The sequence below is a fragment of the Dermacentor andersoni genome, chromosome 6, assembly GCF_023375885.2.
Source record: "Dermacentor andersoni chromosome 6, qqDerAnde1_hic_scaffold, whole genome shotgun sequence".
Classification (NCBI taxonomy): Eukaryota; Metazoa; Arthropoda; class Arachnida; order Ixodida; family Ixodidae; genus Dermacentor; species Dermacentor andersoni.
Genome location: NC_092819.1, coordinates 10,404,769 through 10,422,536, shown reverse-complemented (window position 1 = coordinate 10,422,536; position 17,768 = coordinate 10,404,769). Strand labels below are relative to the sequence as shown.

At 46.0% G+C, this 17,768-nt stretch overlaps 1 non-coding gene across 1 annotated transcript; it reads left to right on the top strand.

Moving 5' to 3' along the window:
- Window positions 1-3,051: 3,051 nt before the first annotated feature.
- Window positions 3,052-3,123, top strand: TRNAT-CGU (transfer RNA threonine (anticodon CGU)). Its single transcript has one exon. It is a non-coding gene; the product is annotated as a tRNA-Thr (tRNA).
- Window positions 3,124-17,768: the final 14,645 nt, after the last annotated feature.

Sequence of the window (17,768 nt, the reverse complement as noted above, 5' to 3'; positions counted from 1 at the left end):
CGTTCTTCCCTCCAGCGTTTCGGACGAGCGGCGCACGTTTGTGGCGTAGCTTGCATTTTTACTCGACAGATGGCAGCACTGACCGCTTAATTTCTTTTTCTTCAACCGCGTAAACTTTTTTTTTCGTAGGGCAACCTTGGTTTAAAATGGCATCCAGTGGAGGCGACACGTGTATTGCTGGCCCGTCTTCTCGGAAACGGCGCTTTTCTTCGTCGTCATCTTCGTCAGACGATGGTGATTCAGACACTGATGTGTACATTGTTTCAGGGAGCGAGGATGACAGTGATGATGTTGTACTCAGCAGCTCTTCTGATGAAGAAGATGATTGCTCGGAAGCGAACTATGCGAGCGCGCGTCAGTGGATGAAGATCGACGTCACGAACATTCCTACACGACCTCCTCGGTTTCCTTTTCTGGCAGTTCCCGGTAAGACGTTCACTATAAGCTCGCCTGGTGACTTGCTTGAATATATTCAGCGTTTCCTCGATGATGAACTCATTTCAATGGTGGTCGAAGAAACTAACCGCAATGCTGCTGAGAAGGTGAAGGGCTGCGGTCCGTGTGAGCATAGCCGCGTCAAAAAATGGGTGCCGGTGACTGAGGAGGAGATGTGGGTGTTTCTTGGTCTCTTGCTGTTGCAAGGAATTGTGCAGAAGCCACGACAGGATTGGTATTGGTCCAGGAACAAGCAAGGAGACAAAGGCCGGAAAATTAGGAAGGAAACACGATTTTGGTGCAAGAGCTGCAACAAACCGCTATGCGTGATCCCTTGTTTTGAGATTTACCACACCGTCCCAATGCTTCCTCGGTGAAGCAATCAACTTTTTGTCACCACAACTCAGTGAAAGAGTTCAGAAATCGGTGGCTGTGGTCATTCTTTAATTTTTATTGTTCATTACCAGCAGAAAGTTCCTTTTCTTTTTTCTGAGAAACAATAAACTTGAATATGCTACTTTGACTTCGTGTTTGCTTTAAATATTTTTTTAAGATCGAATACATGCTTTTTATTGCAATAATAATCGAAATCAGGAATAAAAAAAATAAGCAGTTTTGTGGAGAAATTCGTTGATATAAAAAAACGGTGAAGGGGTTAAGCTAATCAGAGTGGAAGAATGCATTTGCTCCATCTATGCTTCTGATGTTGCAAAAAGCCTTTGGCACTTGACCTAGTTACATGGAATTTTGCTCATTCTTTCACACACATTTGCAAGACTAGAATTTTCTTTGACATTAGCTGCTATACTAAATCCAAATAAGGTGGAAAGTTGGGCTTGTTGGTGGTTAATGACACTTCGAGGAAGACCAGATAAACGGGATGCCTTTTGGTCTTTCCTGAAAATGTTTGTTCATGAACAGTGCTTATCGTTGTTCTTTGATGATTGCTATTACGGAGGTGACATGTCGGCCCAGCTGTTAACCTTCCGTACCGTCATGAACAGGTCAGTTCAGGAAACTGGGCATTTTAGGTGCACACACAGTTAACCATGCCTGCCAGCTCACTACTTTTTCATAAAGTTTATATATTTGGAATCCTACGGTTCTATGAATGCAGCACCAAGTTCTGTGAACTGTTCACAAAAAAGTTTATAGCGTTGAAAAATAGGGCTGCGCAATATTGCAAAAGATGTTCACGAAATAGAAATTGTAGTGGTGCCTGTACCACATGCTTGAGGTGTACTTTCTTCGAGCAAGTTTATTCAGACAAGTTCATCTAGCAGGGGCGATCGGTAACAGCAATGTCACTGTGATCTAAAAACAATGTTTTGTGAGGGTTTAGTATCTGCTGTTGCAAGTTTGGTGCTGCTTGTGTGCTGTGTCTAAAGGTAAATATTGACTAATTAAATGTGTATGCATCCTACATGAAGTGTGTCCTGTGGGCGAAAAAAAAGAAAGAACCTGCTATTAGCACTAACACCGCTCATTCACGGAGTGCCCATGGGATTTTTTACAAATTTTAATGTTCACAGGTTGGCAGGTGTGGTTAACTGTACGTGTTTGTATTGCTTTACAGGAATAAGGTCTCAACAGAAAAAGACGGGCTATCATTTGCTGCTCGTCTGTACTCGTAGACAACTTTCTGTGACAATGAAAGGAATGCTATCGAGGCAAATTGTGCACAAGCAAAAGCACTTCTGAAAGAAGTCTCACATTTTTCTCTGCTTTAGTTTAACCTGGAGAAGGGGAAACATAAACACCTTATTTACAACAGCTAAATAAGACAAAACACGCAACTGAGTGCTCAGGTTGACTTATATTATGGCTTTCACTTTCCACTTCTGGGCAAACACAAAACTGTCGCATGTAGAACCTGTGTCTATTCAGTGTCTTTTCTGAACACCCAGAAGCACTGCCTCATGCTGCAGCACTACTTGGCATGGTTACACATCAGCAGAAGCGCAGACCCCGTAGCTCTCTGTTTATTTCTACAGAAAGTCGTCCGAGACTATTATTAAAGTGGTGTTACATGCGAAAAGAAAAGTTGTAAAACAAGTGATGCTTTTTTCCTGTGTTTGACTGGTTTCACTTTTTTTCATGTCTTAACACACCATAACAAGAAGAAACAAACTCATAGTGGACATGAGCATGCACCGTTCACTTAAATGTCCTAAAACAAGCTCTAGAAAGGCTCGGGTGGCATGCCTTTATTCTGAAGCATAAGCTAAGACACACCCTTCGTGGGGGCTTAGCGGCTATGGTGCTGAGTTGCTAAGCATGAGGTCACGGGATTGAATCCCAGCCGCAGCAGCTGCATTTTGATGGAAGTTAAATGCAACAACGCCTGTGTACCATGCATTCGGTGCGCATTAAGGAACCACAGTTGGTCAAAATTAGTCCGCAGTCACCTGCTACAGCATGTTTCATAATCTGGTCTTGGTTTTAGCACGTAGAACTGCAGAATTGAAGAACTGCAAAATCAATCGTTAATTTGTATCAAAACAGATGAATTTTTAAGGCAGCTGAAAAATACAACTAGGATAGGGTTAACATCATAAGGAGCCAACAAACACTGACACGAAGGACATGTGGATCCACAACGGATGGGGAGACGGCGCCGCAGTAGCTCAATTGGTAGAGCATCGCACGCGTAATGCAAAGACGTGGGATCATTCCCCACCTGCGGCAAGTTGTTTTTTTGTCCACCTTCATTTCCACTAATCTATCATTTCTTTATTTTATTAAGTACAAGTAATTTCCCCTACGTTGTCCTTGGTGTCAGTGTTTGTTGGCTTCTTATGATATGATTAATAAAAATAAGGCCCCTCGGTTAACTCCCTTTCTTCTCGTTTAACTAGGATAGGGGTATTTAATGAAATGAATCAAGTAAAAATATACAGATCCAATGCACATGTTGGAATCTGTGTGGAACAGAGCTTTAACAAAGTTATTAATTAAAATGCTTCACAAGTAATGACGATGCATACAATTTTGTTTACTTTCGTACTATGCAATGTGTAATGTCATGCAATGTTTGTTTATTCATCACAAAGGTCGCAACTTTATTTTCATCTAATTTTTATATTTATTCACTAAGTTGATCACAAGCTGTGCTGGAATGCAAAGTCCATATCAGGCAGTGACACAGTGTGAAACTGCGTAGTGATGTCACAAGAACGAAGGCAGTGTAGAATGCTTCTTAAGGGGAAAATGGAGATGACAAGTGTATTCACAAAAAGTATGACACTTATCAAGCAACATTTAAGGCTTCTGTACCTCTTGTGTCACATACTCCCAGGCATACCCAGTGGCATACCCCCAGTGGCACAAACTAAACGGCTAAATCGAATAAAATCAAGCAAATCTAGGAATTGACTAAAGATTGCCCATCTGCTCTATGTAATGACAAAGACAACAATGGGAGTTCATTGGGTCTCAAATGTGCTTTTGGCACAAAGGAACAACAACACAGTAGTGCAAACATTCAAAAGGGCATTTATTGGGCCTTCTATACACCAATATAGCCACACAAATTTTTACAAATGGAATGTGCCAGTGCGCGTTGACAAATCGAAAAATTTCGACTCACCACAACAGGATATCGAGCGAATATATTCACTCCATGCCGGACACCGCCTTATCGGTAACATGTACAGTCACACAAACGGCATATTTGAACGATCCTGTTTTTCCATCCTGATGCCCCACTGAGGCTTCTCATAGGATGATCCCGTGAAGCGTGCTGTGCACACGAAACATCAGTGCGCCCCGAGCGGAATTCAACGTGGTGAAAGATATGAAAACTAAGAGGCTGTTCTTTGTACTACGTGCCCTCCTGTCCCGTTTTCAGTGCACCATGACAATATAATTCACCATTCTATTAACAGGTCGGTGTGCTTGAGAGATACCTGTTAGCCGACATCATATGCTGAGTTTTTATGTAGGATTTTTTTTTTGGTATGTGAAACAGGAGCTGTGCGTACTTGCACTTTATGTAAGCCTGTTTGCTGATACTTTAAATCGGTGGGCATATAACCTTCATATACACAGTGTTGCGGCGCTAGGTTATGTCTTGAACCTGGCTTCATATGGTTCCCAGGTGGGGGCGACGTCTTCGGCCCATGAGACGAGTGCGAGTTCCGTTTTCTTGTCTGCTCTTGTCAGCAGCTGGTCATAGAATAGCTGGTTCCAACTCTCCTCGGAGGGAGCTGGCAGTAATGATTGTGGGGGAGGGTTACCCTCGCATCCCCAGAGAATGTGTGCCCGAGTGGCGAACAGTACGAACACTCCATGGTCGCACTTAGTACAGACGGGGTCGTAATCCCCGCCAGTGATTAAATAAAGCCTAGAATGACTGAGAATGCAATCGGTCTGCAGTCTGCGAAGCACGGTGGCTTGCGCTCGGTCGAGGTTGGGGTGGGTAGGCGGGTACACGCGTCTCGTCTCCTTGTAGAAGTTGGTAATGTCAACACTAGGTCTACCTGCCCTAACTTCCTACCCTGCAGTGGCAAATAAAGTTTTCTCTCTACCTCTCGCTCTTCATATGGTAGCGTGGCAGAGGCTTCGAGTTGAATAAATTAAGCTCGGAAGTTGGGAAATCGAAAACCAACAGGTTTACTGGCACTTGAACAAAACTTATTTACACCGTTCAATAGGCAAAACAGAAAAAAAAATGAGGTCAAAAGTTTAACAACGAGCGTCTGGATGAGCCCCATTTCCATGGCCCATAGCCGCTTGTTTTCTCTCTGCATCATCATTGTAACGCCTAGCTCTGTTTCAACCCTCCCTCCTGGCACTAGCCCATCACACACGTCACAACCCACTAGGATGACAGCCAATGAGGAAGCACAAACAACACTGTTGCAGACGGAATATCAGACCGCATTCAGACCGGAGACCCACCAAGTTCCAGCGGGCGCAAAGGCCGAGAGAGGGTCTGGCCGTGGGAGTGGGAGAGGAGATTTGTTACTCTCAACTGGTCTCCGCTGCTTCTCAGTATATCAGTTCGGGGCGGCTTTCTTCCGGGGAACGTCCATAAGCCCTTGGCGTCGTCTCGGCCTCCCCGGGGGTGGCAACTCTTTCTTCCCTTTGTGGTGCTTCTTCTCTGACGAGGGGAGCTCGTTATGGGAAAATTAGCTGCGCCCAGCATCGCGTAGGGACTGTCCTCTTCCCAGCATGGCTCTCGCATTCTAGCACGTTACAAACAGCATGTTGTCTACTGCAGTCATAACAAAAGTCAAACCTCGTTATAACGAAATGGGATATGGGGCTCTTGCATTGCCCAGGGGATGCTGCGAATGGATGGATGGATGGAAGGTAGGAGCGTCCCCTTTGAAACGGGGCGATGGCAGTTGCCACCATTTTTATTTTGCCTTTTATTTTTATTTTTATCTGTGTTGTGTGTTATTGAATATCACGATTTTCCTTAAATATGTCTTCCTACCCTTTTAACCTTATGTCTCTGCTTTTGAGCTTTTGAGCTACCAATCCTCCAATCGCCTTTTGCTGATTTCCACCGCATATTTATTTACATGACTATTATTATCTCTGAACCCTAGGGCCTCAGGAAGGGTGACTGTGGCCGCATCGACATCGGGCTTGATACCATCACATTTTAGTATGAGGTGTTCCATTGTTTCTACATATTTACCACACACAGTACATGTGTCTTCTTCTTCGTTAAATTTCTTTTTATAGCTCCGCGTTCTAGAAAATGGAGTTAAAAAGCGCCCTCTGTCCTGATTTAGGTAGTACCAAGCTCGGTCGTCTGCTTCGGAAAGCACGTTTACAATATAGATAGATAGAATAAACTTTATTGTCCAACGGATAAGGTGATCTACCCACCCCCCGACACGCAGGTCAGGGGCGAGTGCCGCCGTTTCATAGACCCGCCACTTTCGGTTTAGTTTTACCACGGTGTGCAGCGAATATCATGCGCCGAAGATTTTTTCGGGGGTGGCACGCTGCGTAGAGGCAATAAATTATGCAACGCCGAATACGTGTACGCCGTTGAATAAATAAGCGGCGAAGTTTTAGCGCGGTGTGAATCGCAAGTGAAGCGAGTCGCGTCCGAAGTTGAACTTCAAGTAAGGTTTGCACGCTGCTAGATTCAGGCGCACAAACAGGAGGAAATGCTTGCTATAAATGAATTCACAGCAGCGATAAGCAAACATCATGTGTACGGAACTGCTCGAGCGCACGACGGTACGCGCCGCGACGGCAGCGGTCTTTCAGCATGCTGCGAAACGGCGGGCCTCCTGCAATGTAGTAGCGGCCATCTGTCCCTTTAGCAACTGATAAATAACTGATGCAATGCATATGAGCTCGCAGTAACGTACGTGCGAATCGCGCTGCAGCGCGAGTTTGTGCGCTGCTCGCTTGATGTAGCTCTTAATGACAGCGCTCGAACATCGATGTGCTGCAATCAATACTACCTTGCTGCGCTGCCTCACCGTGCTGGCTTGAGGTCAAGGATGATCACATTTAACTCTCTAACCTGTGCTGCTCGTAGTGGGGTAGTCCGAAAGACCGAATTTTAGAACGCAGATAATCAAGCAAGCTTCAAGACAGGCGAAGCAGTCAGCATGGCGCGAAGTTTTGCTTACCCAGCGCGACGAACTGTAGCTATCCAGCGCGCCCGACGCTCCGCTTCGTGAGGCCTTTAAGGAAAATGGTATGGAAAATGGGATGTTGGGATTCAGGCCTTCTTGTTCATGGCAGCCCACGACGCAGAAGTAACGACGGTGACGCTTTTTCGCGGCTGAGCTAGGTCTCTCCGGATCGGCGTCGCCGATTCCTTCTCCTTCCAGCATTACGTCTCACGGAGAGTCCGTTTTCGTTAAACTATAGGCTGCGGCTAGCTCGCAGCGTGGTCGGCGTGGTCTGTGAGAAGTGACGAGCCTTTTTACACTCGCAAAAGGGCAGAAAAAAGTGCGAATCGACGCAAAACTCAGGCTAGAAACGTGCTTTGCCACAGCCAGGGCTGAATACTACCCAAGCCGGTACTACCCAGATAACGTTTCGCGCGCCGCCACCAGGCGCCGCTACTATACCTCAAACTCCAGCGCAAGACGCCCATAAGTAATGGATGTAACAAAGTAAGTGAAACTCTCCTTTAGAGGTTCATGTTGCAGTACATGCAATAGTTCATATAACGAAGTAATAAATATAACGAAATAGTTCTAGCTCCCCCTAAACTTTGTTATAGTGAGGTTTTGCTGTATACCCACAAATATATCCGCCAAGATACTGAGTGACCCAGCCAGCAGCCACGCCATATTCGTGAGGGCAGGCAAAAAAAGCTTCACTTTAAAGGTGTGCAGAGTGGTGGGAACAGGATTTTTTTTTGCTAGTCCATGCTGTTTTAGTTATGCGTCCTACAGTCACGTTGACTTGACGTATCGAGACTAAAATATTGCGATGTCATCGATTGTGGTTAATTTGGCTATGTGTTACTGCATGTGCACTTATAAACAAAGGCCTTAGCCCAGCACAATATATTGGTGCACTCCGGAGCACGCAGTGACAGCAACGTGACGTTCATTATGTCCCAGGAAACACGCAGCTAGCTAGTAGACGTCTACATTTCAGCTTGATCTAGCTAACGCCGCAGCTAGTAGTCGTCTTCTTTAAGCTGTGCTCTAGACCTAGACCTCTACAAGCCGGCTGGTAGCTCAGCTAATGCTCTCTCCACTTGCGGCTAGTAGCCACCTTGGGAAGCACTGCTTTAGCTACGGTGTAGACATTCAAAGTTCAGTGTTATAGTTTTGCAGGTGCTATATAGTTAGCTCTGCTTACCAGGCTTACAATCCTGGAAGGTTAAATTTTTATTTTACATCTCACTAAAAAAGGGCAAGAAGGGCAACAACCACATCAAAATTTTCACTTCGACTGTGGTCACTGTCTTGTGCCAAGTTAATTCCCAACCAGATGAGTTGTTGTGAAGCCGTTAATTTCATGCGACAAATATTAAAATTCATCATTAGCCTGGTTACGCCCACTGCAGGGCAAAGGCCTCTCCCATACTTCTCCAACTACCCCGGTCATGTACTAATTGTGGCCATGTCGTCCCTGCAAACTTCTTAATCTCATCCGCCCACCTAACTTTCTGCCGCCCCCTGTTACGCTTTCCTTCCCTTGGAATCCAGTCCGTAACCCTTAATGACCATCGGTTATCTTCCCTCCTCATTACATGTCCTGCCCATGCCCATTTCTTTTTCTTGATTTCAACAAATATGTCATTAACTTGCGTTTGTTCCCTCACCCAATGTGCTCTTTTCTTATCCCTTTACGTTACACCCATCATTCTTCTTTCCATAGCTCGCTGCGTCGTCCTCAATTTAAGTAGAACCCTTTTCGTAAGCCTCCAGGTTTCTACTCCGTACGTGAGTACTGGTAAGACACAGCTGCAATACACGTTTCTCTTGAGGGATAATGGCAACCTGCTGTTCATGATCTGAGAATGCCTGCCAAACGCACCCTTATTCTGATTATTTCAGTCTCATGATCCGGATCCGCGGTCACTACCTGTCCTAAGTAGATGTATTCCCTTACCACTTCCAGTGCCTTGCTACCTATCGTAAACTGCTGTTCTCTTCCGAGACTGTTAAAGATTACTTTAGTTTTCTGCAGATAAATTTTTAGACCCACCCTTCTGCTTTGCCTCTCCAGGTCAGTGAGCATGCATTGCAATTGGTCCCCTGAGTTACTAAGCAAGGCAATATCATCAGCGAATCGCAAGTTACTAAGGTATTCTCCATTAACTCGTATCCCCAATTCTTCCCAATCCAGGTCTCTGAATACCTCCTGTAAATACGCGGTGAATAGCATTGGAGAGATCGTATCTCCCTGCCTGACACCTTTCTTTGTTGGAATTTTGTTGCTTTCTTTATAGAGGACTACGGTGGCTGTGGAGCCGCTATAGATATATTTCAGTATTTTTACATACGGCTCGTCTACACCCTGATTCCGTAATGCCTCCATGACTGCTGTGGTTTCGACTGAATCAAACGCTTTCTCGTAATCAATGAAAGCTATATATAAGGGTTAGTTATATTCCGCACATTTCTCTATCACCTGATTGATAGTGTGAATATGGTCTATTGTTGAGTAGCCTTTACGGAATCCTGCCTGGTCCTTTGGTTGACAAAAGTCTAAGGTGTTCCTGATTCTATTTGCGATTACCTTAGTGAATACCTTGTAGTCAACGGACAGTAAGCTGATAGGTCTATAATTTTTCAAGTCTTTGGCGTCCCCTTTATTATGGATTATGATTATGTTAGCCTTCTTCCAAGATTCCGGTAAGTGCGAGGTCATGAGGCATTGCGCATAGAGGGTGGCCAGTTTTTCTAGAACAATCTGCCCACCATCCTTCAACAAATCTGCTGTTACCTGATCCTCCCCAGCTGCCTTCCCCCTTTACATAGCTCTCAAGGCTTTCTTTATTTCTTCCGGCGTTACTTGTACGATTTCAAGTTCCTCTAGACTATTCCCTCTTCCATTATCGTCGTGGGTGCCAGCTGTACTGTATAAATCTCTATAGAACTCCTCAGCCACTTGAACTATCTCATCCATATTGTCACGTGGTCGTGACGGCAAAGAACACAGTAGCAATACTGTGAAAGGCAAAACTAGCTTTTATTGGGCGAACCTGTGCCCACAAAACAGGCTACACTTAAAGCACAACGAGAGCGGCGAACACAGTCGGCGATCGTCGAAAATCTGATCAGCGGGTCCAGCGCGTCAGCTTTTATACAGCAGTCATCGAATGTTCCAGACTAATCGTTGGGACCGGCGTGCCTTCCACAAAGTTCTACACCATTCGCGTTAAGCGATGAAATCAGATAACACAAGGTTCGGCGACAACATACAGCGGATAGAAGCATCGATAACTTTCCAGAAACTTCGGATACATGCAGGCGCGTTCCGCGCTGTGCGATAAGATTTGTTAGGCGGCGAAACGTGGTCGCCCGATAAATATAAGTACACGCGTCAATATTAGTAATGATATTGCCGGCTTTGTATCTTAACGTATGCATCTGATTCTTGCCAATTCCTAGTTTCTTCACTGCTTTTAGTCTTCCTCCGTTCCTGAGAGCATGTTCAATTCTATCCATATACTTCCTTATGTCAGCTGTCTTATATATACGCTTGTTGATTAACTTCGAAAGTTCTGCCAGTTCTATTCTAGCTGTAGGGTTAGAGGCTTTCATACATTGGCGTTTCTTGATCAGATTTTTCGTTTCCTGCGATAGCTAACTGGTATCCTGTCTACCGGAGTTACCCCCGACTTCTATTGCACACTTTTTAATGATGCCCATAAGATTGTCGTTCATTGTTTCAACGCTAAGGTCCTCTTCCTGAGTTAAAGCCGAATACCTGTTCTGTAGCTTGATCCGGAATTCCTCTATTTTCCCTCTTACCGCTAACTCATTGATCGGCTTCTTATGTACCAGTTTCTTCTGTTCCTTCCTCAAGTCTAGGCTAATTCGAGTTCTTACCATCCTATGGTCACTGCAGCGCACCTTGCCGGCACGTCCACATCTTGCATGATGCCAGGGTTAGCATAGAGTATAAAGTCTATTTCATTTCTTGTCTCGTCATTCGGCCTCCTCCACGTCTACTTTCGGCTATCCCGCTTGCGGAAGAACGTATTCATTATCCGCATATTATTCTGTTCCGCAAAGTCTACTAATAATTCTCCCCTGTTATTTCTAGTACCTATGTTGTATTCCCCCACTGATTTGTCTCCAGCCTGCTTCTTGCCTACCTTGGCATTGAAGTCGCCCATCAGTATAGTGTATTTTGTTTTCACTCTACCCATCGCCGATTCCACGTCTTCATAGAAGCTTTCGACTTCCTGCTCATCATGACTGGATGTAGGGGCGTAGGCCTGTACAACCTTCATTTTGTACCTCTTATTAAGTTTCACGACAAGACATGCCACCCTCTCGTTAATGCTATAGAATTCCTGTATGTTACCAGCTATATCCTTATTAATAAAAAATCCGACTCCTAGTGCTGGTCTCTCCGCTAAGCCCCTGTAGCACAGGACGTGCCTGCTTTTTAGCACTGTATATGTTTCATTAGTCCTCCTAACTTCACTGAGCCCTATTATATCCCATTTACTGCCTTCTAATTCCTCCAATAGCACTGCTAGACTCGCTTCACTAGATTATGTTCTAGCGTTAGACGTTGCCAGGTTCAGGTTCCAATGGCGGCCTGTCCGGAAATATCAAATTCATTTAAAGACGTAATAAATACAGTGCAACAGAATACTTTTTGTCAATACATAGCACCAATACTGAACTATCCCAACGTTCACAAAGAAATGTATTTGTGCTATGTATTGTGCTCCCACTCCTTGTAAACTGTTCCACGTAAATTGCAAGACAACGGCTTTCGCCTAAGCTTGGACAAGTATATGCATTTCTAGTGTTCAAATGGTGTCAGCAAAACAACTTTAATGTCTACGAAAGCTGGCAATGAAAGATTATTGGAGGTTTTCATACAAAGTACGACACCTGCCACTACGCATGTGCAGCAGAACAAGACACTTTAGATTATGCCCCTATATTTTTCAGAATTTAAGGTGCAGCTTAAACAAGCTTAGCAGTTCAGCCTAAGCATACACTGAGTGCACATAATGCATTGCAGTTCACTCAGTTTGTTCAGCTATTCTCAACGTTCGAGCACCATAGTTCATTTTCAGGGTCGAAAAGGACCATTGTTTTGTGATACTAGTGGATCAGTATTAGCATACTACACCATGCATGCCAGCTGTAAGATGGGAGTTAATAATATATAAACCCCATGCAAGCGATCTCGCACGCGACTGCGACAAGCAACGTCTTCCCGGTGTTGCCAGTATGAAGGTAGCAAATGCGCACCGAAACTGGTGTGACGCATGTTTTATTAATTTAAGTTGATGTGTTTTACTGTAAAGAGCAGCATAAAAAGTTCTGCAAGTCTTGTAGTATTGGGGGCGAGCGCCACCACTGGAAAAGCTGGCGCCACCGTCGGCGGGACGTGGCAGGAGGGATCACGTGGACACAGCGGCCGCGTCGGCTGCTTCGGAAGCGCCGAAGCGAACTGAAAACGAGTTTAAAGTCCCACTTGCGCTGCGGTTCTGATTAAGTGGCGAGGTTTTCCCGCCTTGGGTATCTGCGTGACAGCCTTTGAAAGCACTTTAATAGGTAGTGGCTGCTTTTGGAGGCGTGCACCACGGTAGGCTCGGTGCCGCAGTGCCGGGCGTACGCAACGGAGCCTGGCGGCAGTCTTATAGCCGCAGGACAAGAAGCTGCGTGAAGCTTGGCTCGCGAAACTTAGAACCGGCAAACAGCCATCGGCTACAACTCGGGTATGCAGAAAGCACAGACGCGAGGAAGATTTCTGCTACGGCGTCGGGACTACGATGTTCGGCGAGTAGCAGAAAACGCGCAGTGAGACGCTCGCCCGCGTCCTCTGCCCGGCTAATGTCATGACGCTTTATTTGGTCTATGAACTTGTTGATGCTAGATTCTGGCAAGTTCCCTGGAATGGGAAGGGAGCGTTAAGAACCACATTAAAGGCACGTCACATGGTCATGTTTGTGTTATGAATTAATGTACTGGATTGCGAAAAAGAAGCAGCGGGAAATCGCACGCTGAGAAGACCGATAAACATACAATACGACGCAACTTGAGAAATAATACTGAAATGTCCAAGAATTTAGAAAAAAAAAAAAGATTCAATTGTGGCGACGGCACATCACAGTCGCCGTAGGCGTCGAAGGTATTATAACGAAATTATTTTTGAACAGTTCTGATAGCGTCCACGCAACAATGGTTGCTTGTGTATTGTCCAGTGTTCATATTCTGCGCCCTAAAGCTCTCGGCACGGTGCGAAAACGCGCTCCCAGCGGAAGGAAAACATTGTGCGCGGACATGCATGCATGCAGACGCACAGTCGGTCGCTGCGAACCCGTGCGATCACTGATTTGAGGCTTCATTCTGTTATGCTCCATTCGGTTATGCAGACAGCCCACTATAAGAACATATTTCACATATTTCACATAGTTTGCTCTCAATGTTTGCCTCCCTTTTACGCAAGAAGCCGGTTCGGGAGACTCCATAGCTGCGACCGCGCGCAGTGGCGTTCACTGTACATATTCGGTAAAGAGATAGCGTCTGTAAACGATTCAGCGCTTACAGTTTGCCCAAGATTATTATTTCGACAGTAAAAAAACTTCCCTCGTTTTGAGAGTACTTACAGAAATTTCCAGGAGGGCTGCCGCGTGGCGTTTTTATTAATTACTTATTGAGAGCCGTAAGCGAAACCTATGAGGAGCACGCCGAGTTATCCCTCGTACTACGCAAGGGAGGCGCTTTCAACAGATGGCGACTCCGTAAGTCCTCGCACTTATCAAAATTTCGTCGTTTGTTCCGTATGAACATCGGTAGTACTTGACTGATGTACATCCAGTTCCGGCTTCGCGCTATGATTCTGTCTATTCGCCAAGCTTTGTGTGTGTGTCCGGAAAGTGCGAGAGGCAGCGCAGTGGAAGGTGGGAGCACGTTGTACTTTCCATACTAAGGGAATACCACATTCCTGTCGCGTTGTCTATGCCTGCCGCTCGATTTTTTCCTTTATCAAGTTGCTGATATTATTCAGTTCGAATGTGGGCGGCCGGGACCGCCGCTATGTATTACGTGATCTATGTAAACCACACAAGGAGGGTAACATTAAATCTGAGAAATAGCGTGCGTACGCTAAACGCCCTGGTAGCTTTCTGAGCACCCGCATTTGATTCTCGCTATTCCGCCAAAGCCGCTACGACGCTGAACACACTAAACTAACTGTCATCGTGGTTTCGGCACGTAAAATCCGACATTTAATTATTTTGCTTATTTGATTTTCATGGTCGCAGAATCTATTCGCTTACGTTGACAATAACATTCCATGATTTCTGCACCAGTACTCCTGAATTAACCGTGTTATCCACTTGTCATGGATTAAGATGGACTATCGAAAATGTGTTAAGGATAACTTTATTCCAATGCGCTGCAGAAGTTAAGGGGGCAGGATGATTTATACATTTTAAAGTTATGATAATTACAGAATTACTAAATATTTGTATATTGTACAGTAAGATAGGTTTAGTTTTTTTTATTCAACTATATAGACACTCCAGGCCACGGAGCAAGAAATATTTAGGAGTGGAAACTCCGCTGTTTGCGGCGACCAGTAAAGGTCACAAGCCCGCGGATATGTTTTCATGCTGGCGGCACCTGGCGGCATGGGAAGAAATTACCGCCGTTTCGGTTGCCAGGGCAACCGGTTGAGCGTGTTGCTCCCGTTCGGCCGCGCGCGCCTGACTTCTACCACGGAGTGGCCGGAGCTGCCGGAGCCGCCGAGCCGCCTGCCGGGCGCTGCTTTTTTTTTTTTTTCCGCTGCGGCTTCTACGACGCGCCGCATGGTGCCGCCACTGTATACGGTAGCGTCGGCGCATGCAACAATTGTGACTTTATCTGATCGCCCGCGCCCGCTCGCGCTGACGGGAGTTTCACCTCCTATATGTCTTACTCCGTGCTCCAGGCGCATTTCTGCCGTCGCCATCGCCGCGACGTTCCAAGGACGGTAACATCGTCGCTGCGCGCCGTATTCCGTATGCACTAATGAAAGCTTGCGTTAGTCGACGATCGCGGCTCAGTCTCGCACACGCAGGGAGGAAAGCGGGGAGGAAGCGCGCCGTTTTCCGTCGCGCGTAAGGCAGCGGGGGGGGGGGGGGAGGGGGCGTTTTACTCTGACGGCAGCTGCGTATGGTGTGGCCGCACGGGCCCTATCTTCAAAGCGATCTGCGATGTGGACAGAGTGCACCGAGTGCTGATAGCTACGTGTGCGCTGTGTTTTCGCCGTTTTCGCAATGCCGCTTCTGCGCAGAGCCCGGGTCCCTCAGACACATAATAGGGGGTTGCAGAGCGGCACCATTAAATCCTCCGAACCCTTATTCCACTAACGAGCTTTGGGAGAGATCCTTGGCCAGCTCCGACCTCGAGGATCAGCAACGGCTGATTGCGAGGGCCCAGGACGCGGCCCGAGCTCAAGGCATTCTGGAATGAGGACGCCTCTCCAAAGCTGCATTCACCCAATAAAAAATGTTTATTCTCTCTCTCTCGCCGCCTAGTTTACGTTGAAGCGAGAGGCAGCATGAAGGTCAATTCGCTCACTGCTGCTACCGCGCTTCCTCACTCCAGCATTTTGACAGCGAGTTTCCGCGGTCATCGAGTGAGAGGTGTTCATGTTCGCTTGGAGGCGCGTGATACCAAGCTTGTTAATTTAATTGGTAAGCGAATATGTTTACAAGTTTGTACGGCAGATTAAACTACTATCCTTACTTGGTATAGCTGTCTACTAATTTCCTATCTCAATCGATGCTTCGCCTTTCGGGCAAGGCCTCTTTAGAGCGGAGCTCTTCCGTTCCTGTGTTGAATGCCGGCGTGCCACGGCGGCGTAACCAAGTGAACGAGCACAGCGAAAGAAGAAAGAGCGAACGCGCAGCGCAGTGGTGGATAGGATACTACGGGAGCGAATAGAGGGTGAGGGGAAAGCGGAGGAGGGGGTGCAGCGGGAGCATAAGGAGGAAAAAGGAGGAAGCTAAAATCCCTTGATAATTTGAAAGTACCGTCACTCTTTGAATTGTGTGGCCGCCACGCCTGCTCCTCGCCTCCCCCCTTGCGCGTCCCCCCCCCCGGGAACCAGTTTTGCTCCCGTTTTTCTGCATGGCGATTGGTCTCCTTGCCGTTGCCCTTGGAAACGCGCGGATCTTGTGTTTTGATTGTGTTTTTCTTTTTTGTTGGCGCCATTTTTCTCCTTAGTTCGCGGCTAGCTCGGCGCAGCGAGCGTTGCCCACTGTGTTTCCTGCGGTGTTGTGCTAGCACTATGCCGTGCTGTAGCGCATATAACTGCAGCAAGAAGCCGTTGAATATGGTTATGCAATTTTTATGATACCACAACGAAAGCGTGACGGTTTGCACAAGGAGCAGTGGCTACACAACATTAGCCGAAAGAACTTTGTTCCGACAAAGAACATTGTTTGCGACGCAAGGCGCCTTTCTTATTGCTTGTATCATGCTTCATGCTTCATGCTAAGGCTATCATAATAATGCTATCATACTAATGCTTCATTTTTCTTTAGTTCATCCGGCCTGCTCATTAGCGTTTTTGCTGCGGCAATTTGTACATTGCATAAAAGCGGGGGTGTCCTCAGTAAACTGAATATTTTGCTGGGACTCATCGTCTAGCACGTCATCAACTGTTATTAACTCGTAGATGCAACACTATAGGTTCTGCTTCCCGCTGTGAACAATTATGTGCGAAGATACAGCCTCTCGATTGCACTTTTCGTGATTGTTAAGATCCGTTGGCTGCTTTACTGAAAATCGAAATCGCAGCTTCTAGAGGAGCTTTCTTTCAAGCTTACTTCGACGCGTGCGTCAGTCACTTAGATACAATGAAGGCAGGTCCTGAAAAAATTAATGACAAGTATACCTGTGGCACTGCGGGTGATGAGCGCCAGCTCGTCTACATTGCGTTTTTAAACCGCCGTGGTTGTTTAGTGGCTATGTTGTTGAACTGCAAAGCACGAAGTCGCGGGATCGAATCACGGCCACGGCGGCCGCATTTCGATGGAGGCGAAATGCAAGAACACCCTTGTACTTACATTTAGGTGCACCTTAATGAACCCCGAGATGGTTAAGATTTCCTGATGCCCCCACTATGGCGTGCCTCATAATCAGATAGTGGTTTTGGCACGTGAAAACCCATAATTTAATAATTAATTGCATTTTTAATGCGTAAGCATTCCTTGGCGACTATTCCAGCCTCATCACGCGAAAAGTGTAATGCCTTGTATCTGCACAAAAATGCATAATTTGCAAACTTTAGGCATAATCATTACAATAGTGTAAATGTATATGATTCGTAGCTTCATAAGCTGTAAGGAACAATTTTAACCCTCAAAAAATAAATAAGAAAAGGTTGGGCGAACTGGAACTTTGGGGTTCAGTCAACCTGAAATTTGGAGGTCGGCCATGTGAAATTTGGGGGTGGGCCAGCTTGAACTTGGGGATAAGCCAAGTTGAAACCTGGGCCAACTTAAATTTGGGGGTCGGCGAAGTTGAAATCTGGGGATGGCCCAACTTGAAATTTGGATGTGGTCCAAATTAAATTTGGGTGTAGGACAACTTGAAATTTGGGGATGGGCCAACTGAAATTTGGGGGTATGCTTAGGCATACCTAGACAACTCCAGTGGAGTTTCTGCATTATTTTTCAGGTCTAGAATTTGCTTTGAAAT